Here is a 16,369-nt window from a genome sequence, read left to right as displayed (position 1 = left end):
GGAGCAGATATAATTTAGTAGAAAAAAAGGACAGAACAACATGTGAACCAAGCAAATACACGTGTGCACGTTTGTTTATTTCAGAGGTGCCCCAGTTCTGTGCGTCTTAGCGGCATCTACTAAGTAAGGTATATAGGGCTGAAATTCATGATGTCTGAGACTTGCCACTCAGGTGTAACCCTGGAGGACCAGCTGCTTTATTTGGGAACTTGTTAGAAATGCAAATTCTCAGGCCCCATCACAGACCTACTAAATCAGAATCTGGAATTTAACAAGGTTCCCAGGTGATTTCTTAGCACATTAAATATTGAAAAGCACCGATTTAAAAGGAAAATAGCACTGATTTAACAAAGAGAGAGAGAAGAGAGAAAAGGGCGAGCGAAGCAAATAGAGACAAATATCGCTAACTGTTGAATCCAGATATGGATAGACGAGAGCTCATTGTACTATTCACGGCTTTTGCATTTATCTGAAAATGTCTGAAGTAAAAAAGCAATGCCCTGACGGATTGACAGAGGAAACCATGGTCAGAGACAGCAGCGATTGCCTCAGGAGAGACGCTCCCGGGGCCGTGTCACAAATGCAAGTAGCCATGCCAGCCCTGGGCACAAGAACATCATTAGATTATATGTCAAAGGGCTGCATTTGGATGTCGGGGGGTAGCTGTGGCCTCAAAGAACAGACAGCACAAGGCCACGCAGCATAAATGAAAAAGACAGACACGGGACGCCTCCTGGTGAGGTTTCAGCACTCCTCAGATACAGAGAACATTTCAAAAGCTTCAGAGAGCAAAAACACAGAACCCAGTGATGCTAGCTGCCCACTGGATACTGCAGGCCTGGATGCTGTGGAGCTGTGCCTCTGAGTGAGCCTCCTATGGCCGCTGTGACAAGCCACCCCAAACTCGGAGGCTTAAGACCACACAAGTGTGCTCTCTTACAGTCCGGAGGCCAGCAGTCTGAAACCAGTCTCACAGGGTGGAAAGCGAGGTGTCCGGCTGTGCTCCCTCCAGAGACCCTAGGGAAGAACATATTTCCTTGCTTTCCTTTTCCAGCGTCTAGAGCTTCTCTCCTCACATTCCTTGGCTCAGGGCCCCTTCCTCCATCTTCAAAGCCAGCAGGTAGCATCTTGCTTTCTTCCTCTGTAAACAGATCTCCCCCTGCCTCCCTCTTATAAGGACACTTGTGGTTACATTTAGGGCCCCCCTGGATAATCCAGGGCAATCTCCCCATCTCAATATCCTTGATCACATCTGCAAAGTCCCATTTATCCTAAAATGTAATATTCATGGCTTCCGGGATGTTCTGGGTATTGGGGGGAGGGGGGGCATTATTCAGCCTGTCACAGCTTTCAGGTTCTAAGGAAAAGTGTTTTTATCCAAGGATTCTATACAAACTATTAAATAGGGGGAGGGCAAAAGAAAGATATTTTATGATTCCCAGGAACTCAGGATTTTACCACTCTGCCCCCAAATTAAAAACATGTATATTAAGATGCTTCTACAGCCAAATAACAATATTTTTTAAAATATTTCAACAACAGAGAGACAAACAACCCAATCTAAAATTGCGCAAAGGACTTGATACTACCGCCAAGAAGATACACAATGACCAATGAGCACATGGAAAGGTGCTCAGCATCATTAGTCGTTAGGGAGGTGCAAATCGAAACCAGAGCTACTGCTTACACCAAGAAGGGCAGCTAGCAGCAAAACCCGGAAAATAACAAGTGGTGGCAAGAGGATGGATAGAGGATGTGGAGAAATTAGAACCTTCGTACATTGCTGGTGGGAATGTAAACGGGTGCGGCCACTGTGGAAAACAGTTTGGCAGTTCATCAATAAGTTAAACATAGAATTATCATAGGACCCAGTAATTCCACTCCTAGGTATATACCCAAAAGAACTAAAAGCAGGGACTTGAACAGATACTGTACACAAATGATCATAGCAGCACTATTCACAATAGCCAAAAGGTGGAAACAACCAAGACGTCCATCAATTTTTGAGTAAATAAACAAAATGTGGTCTATCCATACACTGGAATACCATTCAGTCACAAACAAGGAAGGAAGCAGTGTTACACGCTACAACATAGATGAACCTTGAAAACATTATGTCACGTGAAAGAAGCCGGATGCAAAGAGCCACATATCACACGAGTCCATTTACATTAAACACACGCAATAGACAAACCCACAGAGAGAGAAAGGATATTAGTAGTTGCTGGGGTCTGGTGGGAGAGAGGCATGAGGAATAATTGTTTAATGGGTACAGGGTTTCCTTCTGAAGCAATGAAACAGTTCTTCTGGAGCTAGATAGTGGTGACGGATGCATAACATGGTGAATGTACTTAGCTGTACACTTTAAAACAATTAAAATAGTAAATTTTAAGTTAAACAAACTTAGGAAAGAGAAAAAGAGTAAACATGGGAAACAGTGGCAGTTAAGGATAAGTTAGGATCAGGGAAAGTGCAAACAAAATTACAGGAGAATCCACTGGCCCTGGTGTTTAGAACATTCCTAACGAAGCAGCAAAGCTTTCAAGACACAGGATTACATTCTCTTCCCTATAGATCTAATCACATCACTCAGTTCTGCGGTGAATACTTCCGTAGCCTAAAGTGTATAAATGGCATTTTATTGGGCTTAAGATTTTAGAACCAACCTATAGAGAAATCATGAACGACCGTTATGGTAACAGAGAGAATGGAAATGTTATGAAGTTTGACCAGGTAAGAAGAATTATTTAACAAGAATTGGGGGGGTGTGCAGGAGAAGAAGAACGTATAAGACCACTGACAACACAAATGAAAGATTTCTTTATTTTTCATAGCAGAGATCAATACTTATAGTTCAAAATGAATAAATCAAGAAATAGAGACTTAGTATGGTATTAAAAGTTACATAGGCGATCTGTAGAAGAATTCAGAATAATACCATAACTACAAAATTCAGTAAAGGAAAGAAGAGGTGAAAGATAGTAAACTGTGCTCAATTTCTCATTTTTCTTAGCAGAGAGGAAATAGATACTGACTGAAGGACGTAAGTCAAGAAATAGAATTATAATACTTAAAGACTTCAGTTATTGGTACATATCTGTTTTTGTCTGGTTTCAGATACCTTCTTTCTTTGGCGATTATCCACTTGTGTGGTTAAGGTGGGGCTGACCTATCCTTTTGGCTAGGGGGGTGGTCACATGACTCAGCCTGGCCAATCAGAGCCTCCCCTGGGACCTTTTGGTCAGCACTCTTGGGGAAGATACCAACTCTTAGCCAGGGTTGTCAAGTTTGGGGAATGTGAACCTGGGCTTGTCTGTGTCCATCTTCTTACTACTGGGCATGAGTCCGAGTACAGGCTGAAGCAAATCAGGGCAAATGACGTTAGTGAGTCCCTAGATGTGCTGAAGTTTATATCATGTTCCGGTTTCTGTTATCCTACTCAGCAAATTCCCCTTTTGCTTAAAATAAATAAATAAAATGCCCTGGGCAGCCATCTGGCTCATGTGCTGTGCTGATGGGTGGTACTGATCCAAGGAATCTTCTAGGAGGAACTGGGATTCACTGGCATTGAAAAAGAGGTAGAACAACAACCCACGTGATGACCCTAAGGTGTTACCCATCTGTGCTCCATTCTGCCATCCAGGAGCAGTGCAACTTAGATGCGATTCTTAACCACCCTGACCTCAGCTTCTGGTACCCAAAGAGAGTGGGGACCATCCCATGGGGTTGTGAAGAGGGTTGAAATAACAGATGAAAATACACTTTATAAGCCACACCGGGTTTTCTTTTTTATGATGATTGGTTTGGTCCCTGGGTTGGTCAGTTAAACTGGTTCTGTTCTCTGACCACAGACTGAACCCCTAATTCTACCCCAACCACCCCACAAATGCAAGCTATAGTCCCAGGTGGTGAGGGTGAGAGAGCCTGAAGGATTCACTGCAGCCCCTTCTAACTACTGGGAAGAAACACCTATCCCAGCAATCATTGTCACTCGGCCGAAATTGCCGTCATTTTCTCCTCCTGCCACTCCTCACTCTTTCTACGAGGTTTGGCACCCTTCTAGCTAGTTCTTCTTTTAGCTCTACTGTCTTATAAAAACAATTTTTTTTTTTTTTGGTTTTATAAATGCCATCCTCGGACTTCCCTGGTAGCACAGTGGTTAGGAATCCGCCTGCCAATGCAGGCGACACGGGTTCGAGCCCTGGTCCGGGAAGATCCCACATGACGCAGAGCAACTAAACCCGTGCGCCACAACTACTGAGCCTGTGCGCTAGAGCCCGCGAGCCACAACTACTGAGCCCACATGCCGCAACTACTGAAGCCCGCATGCCTAGAGCCCATGCTCCGCAACAAGAGAAGCCACCACAACGAGAAGTCTGTGCACCAGAACAAAGAGTAGCCCCTGCTCGCCGCAACTAGAGAAAGCCCGTGAGCAGCAACGAAGACCCAACGCAGCCAAAAATAAATAAATTAAATAAATAAATTTTTAAAAAAGAAGAGAATAAAAATAAATGCCATCCTCATGAAGTGGCAAAGGGGAATTTTTAAGGTAGCAGGATATAAATTCAGGCGACTTGTGCCTCTGGAGAGACAGTAAGAAAATCCACTGTAATGGCTTTATACTGAGATAGTATCATTTACAAGTTAGGTAGGGTTAGGTTCCTTTTGTAAACTTTTACGCTTTTTTTTTCTTATTCTAAAAATAGTATTGTTTACGGTAATTTTTTATTGTAATATAAGTAATATTGCTTATTTCAGAAAACGTTGAAAGATAAAGGAAATAGAAGTCCCCCACAATCCCACAATCCAGATACAAACCCTGTTCACATTTTGGCGGCTTCCGTGCTGTTCTACTCACACCTCTGAAATCATGTCATATACTGCACCCTGCTTTTTCCATTCAACACTATATTGTGAGTGTATCCTCACTCCATTAAAAATTTTTTTACCAGCGTAATACTCCAGGTACCAAAATCTGTTTAATCAAGCTCCTAGTGTTGAATATTTTCGATCTCCTAGTTGTTCACTACTGATCTCTCCGCCTGACATTTTTTTATCTCTTCATGTGTATGTGTTGTCGTAATGGATGGGTTTAGCCTTGCAGCTCCCTTGGTTTCCGGTACCACATCCGTGATGCTAGGCGGTGGGTCCTGAGGGATGCCACCACCACCTACGCACAGGGACAGTCCCCCTTCCCCAAAGCGCAGCGTTACTTCACAGGCCCCCCCTTGCTTCCGATCCTCACCCAGGGCCACGCCAGAGCTCCCTGACCGAGCTCCCATGTTCGTATCTCCGGAAACAGAAGTTCTCAGCCATGTCCTTCTAGAAGGCTCTGCGCTCCTTATGTGCATAAGCCCCTCCCTCTCAGCCCCCCAGCCCCAGAAGGTGAATGTGCAGTTTTCTAACCCCCAAAATAAACGGCTGCCTTCCACCCTAACCCCCGAGAATCAGGTGCCTACTGACCTTGCATCTGCATAATTAAGGTCTCCCATCTGTCCCATCTGCAAGGGGAGGGGGCACGAGAGGAGATTAGAGGCCAGAGAGGACCCACCAGAGAGATCCTGGAGCCAGTGCCCATCCTCCAAGCCAGGAAGTGGAGCTCACGTCGGAGAAGGGATGGCATTGCTCCACGTTCACGACTTCTCATCGGGCGCCCCCGTCCAGCTGGACTTATGCACTACCTCTCATTACGCCAGGGTCTGGGCTAGGGAAGGGCAGGCCTGGGGTCTCGCTGCAGCTCTACCACGAGCATCCTGTGTTAGTGGCATGACCTCCAGAAGGTCACTTTCTAGCAGCTCCCAGAGGCCATGCTGTTTCTCCTCCTAATCATTGCGGACTCATTCAGAAAGCGCCTCCTCCCGCCTCCGTGTCCTCCCAGCCCCCCTCCCTCCCCAATCCTAGCCCCCATGTAGCCCGTGTTATAAGGATGGTACCATCTGACTGTGAGTTCAGCGAGGGCAAAGGCTCTGTCCAATTCCAAGTGGGCACTCAGCACTCGACCCCAGGCCCGGCCCCAGCACACAGAGGGTACTCAGTGCCAAGGGCCCACATGCCTGCCTGAGGCATGATGGGGGAGGGAGCCCCGCCGTCACTCCCCCCGGGGCCACCACTCCAATGGTCGGAGCAGTACAGTCAGGAGTCAGTCTTGGGGTCCCAGACAATGGTCCCTAGAAGTGGCCTCCCTGTGATGGGCCCTCAGCCCCCAGCATTGCCTTGAGACGGGCCCCAGGGAGTTTCAGGTCCTGTGAAGGAGCAATTTGTACTTCAGGCCGTTCATGAATCCCTGAACAGAGGAATTAATTACTGTCTGTCAAAATTAGACTTCTCCCTTCCTTCGAGATGCATCTTCTTTTTATTCTTAATTAATTTTTAAAATTACGAAGTCAGTGCGGTCTAATTTACTTTACCTTTAGCATTATTTCTCTCATAAGCAATTTCGTTTTATGCCAGGCACTCACCTCAGCACGTTTGTCGCATCGGCTCTCCCTTCCTGGGGCTGTGTCAGACCCGAAAGCCCAAGAACCAGGGGCCTCAGATGAGTTGCTCCCTTCCTGGGCCTCAGTTTCCCTGCTGAGAGATGAACACATTCCACTAATCCACTCCTGAGGGCCCCTACCTGCCCCGCTGTCTGTGGTTCCATGAGCTCATCCCTCCCTCGTCCCAGGATCAATGGAAGGGGTGATACTGAGGCGCTGGCCTTGTAAACGCACAGCCCTCAAGAGTTTATGATGTGCTTCCCCGTGCATGTCTCACTGACCCTACAAAAACCCTCTGAAGCAGGGCCTGCCATCCCATTTTACAGGTGAGGAAACTGACACCCAAAAAGGAGGCATTACTCGGACATGTTGGAACAAAGGATTTCAATCCAGGCTCTGACTCCAAATCTGACAACTCTTCCACTCCATCCTGAAACTGAAATGGTGATGGTTATAAATTTCCACTTGAAGACCTGTGATTGAGACCCAGATGCTGACAGGACAGGTCCTGCCGGATTCCAGTTTTAGTCTGCCCCTTACCCCTTCTCCCTTCTCCTGGTAAACTCATCCGCTTGTTTGGGGGTCTGCTCCCCCATCCGACCTCCCCACCCCACATGCTAGCCAGGAACCCAAATGAGAGGAGCTCGTTTCATCTGGGACCCTCCTCTCAGCCCCGGGGACTGCTCACGGGGTGACCCCATGACTCAATTCAAGCCAATCAGGGGCTTCCCTGGGATTTTTCTCACCACAGCTGCTGGGAGAGAGCGTTTTCCTCTCTGGTTATGAAGCTGAGAAGGCGTGAGCCAGAAAGCGGCTGTGGCCGAGTCCCCCACCTCCAGCCCCCCCAGCAGGGAGGGGGTCAGACACAGAGATAAGGTGAAGCTAAGTTGTGTGAGTCCCTGGTTCCAGCTCTTCCCCAGGCCGGCTCCACCTGTGGCCTCCCAGCTGGGCACACAGACAATAAACCTCCTTTGTGGTCCCAATTGGTCTGAATGGAGTTTCTGTCACTTGCTGCCCTAGGGGGTCTGACGGGCATAGATTAGCTTGTAGAGCTGGAAGAAAACAGGAGCCCAGCCTCATGTGTCCAGGAACTGCCTCTAGTCAGTGATGCCAAACACCACGGGCTAAGGGGCTAAAAGTGCATGTTCCGAAACCCAGGAATGTCCCTGCCTGCTTGTCCCTTCCCCCTTCCGGAGGAGGGAGCCACGAGTAGGAGGCTGGTATACCAGGCCCTCCAGACTCCAGCCCACACTTCCTCCAGCTCACCTCCCGCAACAGTATCTGTCACACACAGCCTCACCTCACCACGTATCCACAGCAGCGTGGGGACCAGACCTTGCCACACTTCTGCACACTGGTTCCCTCAGCCAGGCCCTCCTACCACCACCTACCTGCTCATCTCAGACCACACCTCCACCGAAGGCCTCTGGCCACCCCAGAAAGAGGGACTCACCCACTCCCTCGGCCATGCCATTCAATCTATTGGTGCACATGGCACCGGAGTTGGAGCTGTTCGCTTACGTTGTCCCCTACGATATTGTGAGCCCTTTAAGCTCCATGTATCAGTCTCCCCAGGGGAGCGTCATTCACCCAACACGTGTTTTCTGAGTGCACACTAGGTGCCCTTCAAATGAGCAAAACAGACAAGGTCCCTGCTCTCAAGGAGTCTACAGGCTATGAAGGGGATACAGACAACAAGCAACGAGTACAGCACACACGTCATGGATAGCTTTTCATGTCAATGACTGTAAATCCACATGACACATGGATTACCAGAATTGATTTAGCCAGATCGCTATTTCTGTGCATTAAGGTGATTTCTTCAGGCCGGCTGGTGGGAGCTGGAGTGCAGGGTGCAGGCTGTGATCGTATAGGGGTCAGCGTAGGCCCCACTGATAGGGGACATCTGAGCAAAGTCTCTAAGGAGGTGAGGGAATAATCCACACAGAGGCTGGGGAAGGGCATTCCAGGCAGACGGAGCACCCAAACTTTGAGGCGGGAGCACGCCAGGCATGTTTGGGGGGAAAAGCCAAGGGGCAGGGGGGCTGGGCTGGAGGGAGTGATAGGAAAGACGATGGGGGTGAGGCCAGAGGGTGACCACCTGGGAGGCTGGAAGATTCAGGCCTATCTCGTTAAAAAGCTCAGGATGTGCTCGAACAAACTGAATTGTGATTTGAGAAGGTTCTTATAGTCTAGGTAGCAAGAACTATATAAAAAATTACAGTTGGGGAACACAGATGACCTGACATGGCTATACGGTGATCAGGGGATAACTGGGTGGAATAAGCCAGGGGAATCTCGGAGGCTGTGATTGAGCCGGGACTGGGGCCACGTGTCTACACGTGTCACGCTGGCCGAGTGCGTAGCGTGGGCACAGGCCCCAGAGGGCCACTGTAACAAGATACCACCAACGGGTGGCTTAGAACAGCAGAAATTTCTCCTCTCACAGTTCTGGAGGTTAGATGTCCAAAATCAAGGCATCATCCGGGCCAGGCTCCCTACGAGACTCTGGGTAGAATCCTTCCCTGCCGTCCGTTCCCAGTTTCTGGTGTGGCCGGCAATCCTCGGCCTTCCTTAACTCGCAGCTGCCTCACTCCAGCCTCTGCCTCTGTTGTCACATGGCTTCCTCTGTGTGTCACTGTGTCTTCACTTGGTGTTTCCCCCCATGTCTCTCTCACCTCTGCTCATAAGGACACCAGTTTCCTTGAGTTAAGGGCCTACCCCCCTCCAGTATGACCTCATCTTAGTTACATAAGATGCAACGACTCTGTTTCCACTAAGGTCACATTCTGAGATACTGGGGGTTAGGACATCAAAGTATCTTTCTGGGGGGACACAGCTCCACCCATACCAGAGGCCACACCTCCCAGGGATGCGCTGTGTGACCTTGGTTGTGCCCATTCCGTCTCTGGGCCTCAGCCTGTCCTCCTGTAAGACAGGGGCTGGCCCATCACCCCTCTGGCGCTGCCTGTGTTTCTCCAAGCCCTTCTGAAGAATCTGTTCCCCTCCCCTCACTGCACCGCCTCTGATCTCCGGCAAGGCGGCAGGGGGAAAAGAGCTCAGGTGACTCCAAACTGTACCTTCACCATAAAACAAATATCATGAAAGCCTTTTGATGTCACCCTGATGGAGTGCAGAAAACCCCCTTCAACCCCCCCACCCCACCTTTGCACTTTTAATTGCATCCTTTTTGCTATTTTTTCTTCTCCCTTACAGCTTGTGTTTGCTTTCATGTTACGCATTATTTATTTAGTTGCTTGTCAATTAGTGTCTATTCTCCAAGTGACAAGCACATTAGCAGCTGCAGAGATTAGAATTAAAATTTGCAGCCCAGTTGGTGCTACCAAAGCCACGCCTACCCAACTGAGAGAACAGCACCTCTTTGTCATTTCAAAAGATGACCTTCTCCTTCTCCCCGCTCCTGGCTCCTGATTTAATTCCAATTGACTGCTCCATGGTCAGTGCACGGTGATGGCTTTGAGATGGAACTTTTTCAGATGCACAAAGGAAGATGCAGGTTCCTGTTAACAGTGGCCTTTGATGACAGTTAGTGTAAAGAAGAAGTCGCTGGATTTGAATAACGGGCTCCGATGGCCTGTTAAGGGTTCTAAATCAGCCAGCCCAACGTGCCACGCCTCTGGTCCACAGTTCGGCCAACATTCCTGACGTGGCAGCGTGACCAGCTCCTTGATTCACTGGGTATGTGACCCTGGGCGAGTGAATTAACCTCACAGATTTATTTCCTCCTCTGCAAAATGGGGGGATTAAAACCAACTCCATACAGATGTTGTAAGAACTGAGATTATACGCGTGGAGCTTTGCAAAGAAGGCTTCAGCATCTGTTTCTTCCAGTGAATCTGAGGAGTTTACCGGCACGGGTTAATCACGTGGCCAGGAGGGCTTTTGTGAAGGGAGCCTCCCTGGGCAGAGACAGGCTGGGGTCTGACCACTGTGCACCTCAATGCCACAAGCAGAGGTGGAGGGACCAAAGCCTAAGTCAGGTGGCTTGAGAGCCCAGTGACAAGGCAGATGACCAGGGAACTGGGAGGCAGCATTTTCCCTTTCTCTGTTCCCAACATGCTACTGCACAGGTCCAGGAGACGCAGGGATTGGGACAACTTTTGCACCTTCACTGTGAGCTCGGCAAATACCTGCTACCAACCCCTGCCCCTTTGAAAGGCACATTTCCATGCCCTCGGACTCCTGGGAGTGGGAGAGATCCCTTGGCAGCTCCAGTGGGAAGACAAGAGTCCCCAGGGGACAAAGGTGACTGTGTGTGGCTCTGCCCGGATCACACTGTAACATGCCTGGGATGGATGTCCTCTCACTGCTAGAATCCAAGTGGCCTGAGGGTGACCCTCCCAGGGATCCCCCTTTAGTGAGAAGCAAGGGCAAGAAGTAAGCTTGCCTCTGGGCCATCCTGGTCACACTGACCTGCTCTGTGACCTCGGGCTGTTCTCCTCTCCTCCCTGAACAGCTTCTTCGAGTACAAAATAAAAGGAGATGAAGCTTAATTCACAGGACTGTTGCTGGGAGACTTAATGGGGAGAGAATATACTTAAAATATTTCAAAAATGGAGGCTCAGGCGACAAGGATGATGATGATGGGAACACCCTGTTGTCATGATGGCAACACTCTGAAGGAGAAAGGGCAAGTTCTGTTATCCAACACGCAGCAGGCAGGACACCAAGTGGTCTCCTCCTTTCTCCAATATTCTCCCTGGGCGGCCACACCCTGGCTGTGTGGGAAAACCACAGCGTTGGACCAGAGGCGGGTCAAGCCTCCAGGCCCAGTGGCCAGAGTGATGCTGTAAAAACCTAAGTCGGAGCACGCCCTCCTCCCCCGCAGACCCTGCACCGTGTGCCCACCTCACAGAGTCACGGCCAACCCCTCCCGGGCCCTGCTGTCCTCTGAGCTCATCTCATGCCATTCGCCACCCCCCATCCAAGTGCCCCCTCACTGCTCCTCGGGCATCTCCAGGCATTGCTCCAGCAGCTGTCACCTCGGCCTGGGAGAGCCTTACCCCAATAACCGCTCCCTCCCTCCTCCCTCATCTTCCTCCAGCCCTGCTTACAGGACCTCTCCCTGCGTCTGCATCTGCGGGTGAAATCCAGCCGCCTGCGCCCCTCCCTCTGGGATGTAGCATGTTCACCCTGGGACAGACAGGGTGCTTTGCTCATCTGTCCTGCTCTCTCACAGCTAGAATCTAAGCAGAGGTCTTTGTTTTGTCCACTGTGTGTCCCCAGGGCCCAGAAGAGCTGCTGCTGAACAGAAGGAGCTCTGAGTGTCTATGGAAGGGTGACAACGGCGCAGAGAACAGGCCTCCGTCAGGGCTGACGGGAGGAAGCCGTGCCCTTTAGGGATTCCTGCATCTCCCCACAGACCCACCACAGCTCAGCCCCTAGGGCTGGGCCCCCCATCTGGATAATTAGCAAGTGCCCATGATTGAGTGTTGAGAAGGGGTCTGAGCACCAGTGAGAGGACGTGAGCGCTGATCCCAGCTTTGCCCAGTTTGGGATATGATCTCTGGCAAGCACTTCCCCATCTGGACAAAGAAGGCGTGGGGCACTGGTTTGCAAAAGGGGGTCCCCTGGAGCCCCAGTATTTTGTGGAGAGGCCTCAGAGAGGGGCTTGGAGGTGTAGCAGGCTTCCGAAGTGGTCAGGACCCAGGGTAGCCCGTCCCGGCTTCCCGCAGAGCTGACCCCTCGGTCTGCTTGTATATGAGATTCTTTCAGAAGGGGTTCCAATTCCCCCAGAAGGTATTTGGGGACCACGGGCAGGACGATGGCTGGGACGGGAGATGCTGGCGTTGCCAGGTCTGGACCTTGCGTGGATCGCCTCATCTGTCAAGGATCCACCCTCCCCATCTGTCTAAAGGAGGGTTGGACCAAAGGACCCCAAATTGCCCTCCCAACTCGGAAGCTCGGGTATCCTGATTTCACGCCGGCAGAACCATCATGAAGAAAGCGCGGGAACCGGGTGAAGACGGACAATTATCACCACCCAATATAACACTCTGATGGCAGAATCTTTTATATTAGAATAGAGATTATGGAGCACAGTTCCATCAAATGAACATAATAGACTTGTTTTATATTACAATGCACACTGCAATCACACATTTCAATAATTCCTTCAATGCGTTACATAGAAGCGTTCTGAAGTAATGGAGTCCTGGAAGCATATAGAATAAATCACCTAAGGGGAGGACGCTGTGGGCGGTAACAGGGTGGCAAAGAGGCCTCCTAGCCGGCCGGGAGAGCCATCGTCTCAGCCCAGGGCCGCTTGGCTGTGACTCTGTTCTCCGGAGGCTCTTCAGGGGAGGCCCTTTGTCCAAGCACCTGCCCATGGAGGCAGGAATCCCCTCTCTGACACCCCCAATGGTACTTCTGCAGCCACACCTCTAGGGACCACGGGGAGCCCACCCCCCAGGCTACCTATTGGAAGGGCCCTGTCATTAGGAACTTACACTACTGCATGCATATGGCACGCGATCTCTAAATTCATATGATCATATCTATTCTATTTAAAGCATTATAGTCGATTCCTATTGCTGCTATAACAAAGCACAACAAACTTGGTGGCTTCAGACAAATTTATTCCCCTCTGGTTCTACAGATCAGGAGTCTGACCTGGGTCCAACTGGGCTAAAATCAAGGAGTTGGCAGGACTGTGCCCCTTTCTGGAGTTTCTAGGAGCGCATCTGCTTCCTTGCCTTTTCCAGCTCCTCCACGTCGCCTGCACTCCTTGACTCATGGCCGCTTCCCTCCACCTTCAAAGGCAGCCACTCTCTGACCCCTTTTCTGTTGTCATGTCTCTCTGACCGTGGCTGGGAACGGTTCTCCTCTTTTAAGGACTCGTGTAATTAGCGTGTCCCACCTGGATAATCCAGGATAACCTCCCCAGCTCAAAGTTTTTAACATTAAGCACATCTGTAAATTCCCTTTTGCCATGTAATGTAAGTATTCACAAGTTCTGGGGATTAGAGATTGGACATCTCTGGGGGACACTGTTCTGCCTGCCATGGGCGTTATTTCATTATTACAATACCAAACAGACTGTGAGTTCCTCCTCGTCTGTAAAAGGACATGACAGTTTGTAGGATTAAGTGTGAAAATATATGTGTAGAGCGTGGCATATACATGCTTGATGAATGGAAAACACATTCAATGAACCAGGGTGAAAATATCAATGAGATAATCTGCTTTGTCAATATCCCTCCAAAAGCAAGTCATGGGAAATGATCTCAAGGCTCTCAGTGCAGTATGGCAATCATGGACGAAGCAAGGCTATTCACCAACCTTGTCTGGACTCTATACCTCTATTAATGCAGCCAAGGTACCACTAGCATTTGAGGTCCCTTCTTCTTTGGTCTCAGTTAACTTAGCTGATTATAGTCAATTAAAACCCTGAATCTGGGCTTCCCTGGTGGTGCAGTGGTTGAAAGTCCGCCTGCCGATGCAGGGGACGCGGGTTCGTGCCCCGGTCCGGGAAGATCCCACATGCCGCGGAGCGGCTGGGCCTGTGAGCCATGGCCGCTGAGCCTGCGCATGTGGAGCCTGTGCTCTGCAACGGGAGAGGCCACAGCAGTGAGGGGCCCGCGTACCGCAAACAAAAAAAAAAGACCCAAAATCTGTCTCCGGTTCCAAGGGGCAAATAAGATCATGCCCATTTTATAGGGGGATAAACTGAGGCTTAAAGATGGAGACCCAGAGATGACGGCTGAGATGAGTCTTTAAGGATGAGTGGAGTGAGTCAGGCTGAGGATGTGGGAGATACATGTGCAAAGTCCAGAGCTGCAGAGAACAGGGGGTACCTTCAGGGCCTATGAGGAGTGTGGCAAGTATGGCCCTCATGGGTGGGAGTGGGGTTAACATCCAAAGATACTGGAGATGAAGGCCAGGGTCCGACCGGGGAGAGCTCGCATGCCGAGGAGGAAGGGGCACGCGGTCTTGGGAGGGTGTGTGCAAGCAGGGAGTGAAATGATGGGGCTTGTGATTGACAGGCTCACCTGGGCTGTGCACAGAGACCGGACGGGACAGGCAGGGGCAGGAGACAGGGAGACCCGTGAGGACCCAGGCCAGTAAGGAGGAGGCGGATGGAGAGGAGAGGATGGAGGCTGGGTGGGCTGGTGAGAGGCAGTGAGAGGACATCCTTCTGGGGAGACTGAAGTATCTAGGGGGTCAAGGGAGCTGATCTCAAAGACAGGGAGCCCCCAAGGGAGGAAGCGATTTGGGGGAAAAGGGATGCATATTACTCCCACCTTAAAGATAAGAAACTGAGGCCGGGAGCGTTCAGACCCCTCCCCGAGGTCAGCTGGTAGTTGTGGGGCTGAATCCCGGGTCCTTCCTACACAACTGCGTGGTCCTGCCGCCCTCGGGTCACCGGGTCACTCTAGGGCGAGATGCAGAGTCAGCAGATGAAACAAGAGTCCCAGCTGGTCCCCGGGAGGCCACCTCCAGGAGGGTCTCCTCCCCACTGCCCCTGCACCAGGCTTCCTGCAGCAGCAGCAAGAAGAGAGCGGGATCCCGTGTCCCCAGAGCCGTGGCTCCCTTGCCTGAAGATGGTCTGAGTCTCCCACCAGCCTTATTTCCAGCTTTTCTCTTCCTGCCTGTCCCCCTTTCCCTGGGCTTTCTCTCTCCTCTCACTGCAACCATCACCACTGGTTCCCCAAGGCCACAAAATAAAAGGCCCCAACTCTGGGCATCCTGTGTACAACTTCTCGCTTGACTCCCTGGCCTTGAGTCACCATCACGGGTCTCCTGGTGGCCTCTGTGCCTTTGCACAGGCTGTTCCCTCTGCCTGGAGTGCCCCTCCCCTACACCTCGCCCCCATAACCCTCTGCCTACTTTGAAGGACACAGGCGGTGTGAGCACCCTCCCCACTGCGGAGCCAGACCCAGACTTCTCTCCCTCACCCTCACCGACAGCACACACACATGTATGCACAGCCCCCGACACCCGCGCACACGCACAGCTCCCCAAGTCCTCCTAAGAGTCTCGAATCCACCTCGCCGTCCTGTGCCTGGCCCTGGCCTGGATCCCCTGACTGCTCCCCTGCGCTTTCCCTCCCTGCCATTCTGGCCTTTGCCCTGACACCCTCCCGGGAGCCCTGCTGCTCCCAGGATGCCTGCCTGCCTGGGGCTGCTGGCACCTGAGGCCTCGTCAACCTCTCCAAGCCGTCTATCCCCACAAGTTCCCAGCCGGCCTTCGCCACTCGCCCACAGCACGCAGGGCATCTTCCCTGCCCACCTGCAAGGCCCTTTTCCAGGTGTCCCTGTTGTTATCATTTACATGACGTAACATAATGGGGTGCTGGCCTCTCACCCGCCAGCTCTGGGCGAAGGTGAGTGACGGCAGATGGTGAATTTTATTAAAAACAAACGTCTCTGGGCTTCCCTGGTGGCGCAGTGGTTGAGAGTCCGCCTGCCGATGCAGGGGACACGGGTTCGTGCCCTGGTCCGGGAGGATCCCACATGCCGCGGAGCGGCTGGGCCCGTGAGCCATGGCCGCTGAGCCTGCGCATCCGGAGCCTGTGCTCCACAGCAGGAGAGGCCACAACAGTGAGAGAGGCCCACGTACTGCAAAAAACACCCCAAAAAACCAAAAACCAAATGTCTCTGAAGTCCTTCCTATGCTGAGAGTCCAGCCCCGACCCCGCGAGAAATGGCCTTGCCTGCAGGCAGAGGCCACAGCATCAGTGAGGTTCTCTGAATACTCTAGGGGGAGAATGTGAGGGGACCCTGAATTACCAGAAACACCAGTGTCATCAAAATAAAGTGACCTTTGCCAAGAGAACCGTGGTGAAATGGAAGCCAAAATCAGTTTGCCCATTTTGCAGAGAAGAAAACTGAGGCTTCAAAAGGGGAAGAAAAAGAGAAGAAAAGAAAACA

Source organism: Delphinus delphis, chromosome 6, assembly GCF_949987515.2.
Source record: "Delphinus delphis chromosome 6, mDelDel1.2, whole genome shotgun sequence".
Lineage (NCBI taxonomy): Eukaryota > Metazoa > Chordata > Mammalia > Artiodactyla > Delphinidae > Delphinus > Delphinus delphis.
Note: the sequence above shows the minus strand (reverse complement) of the source record.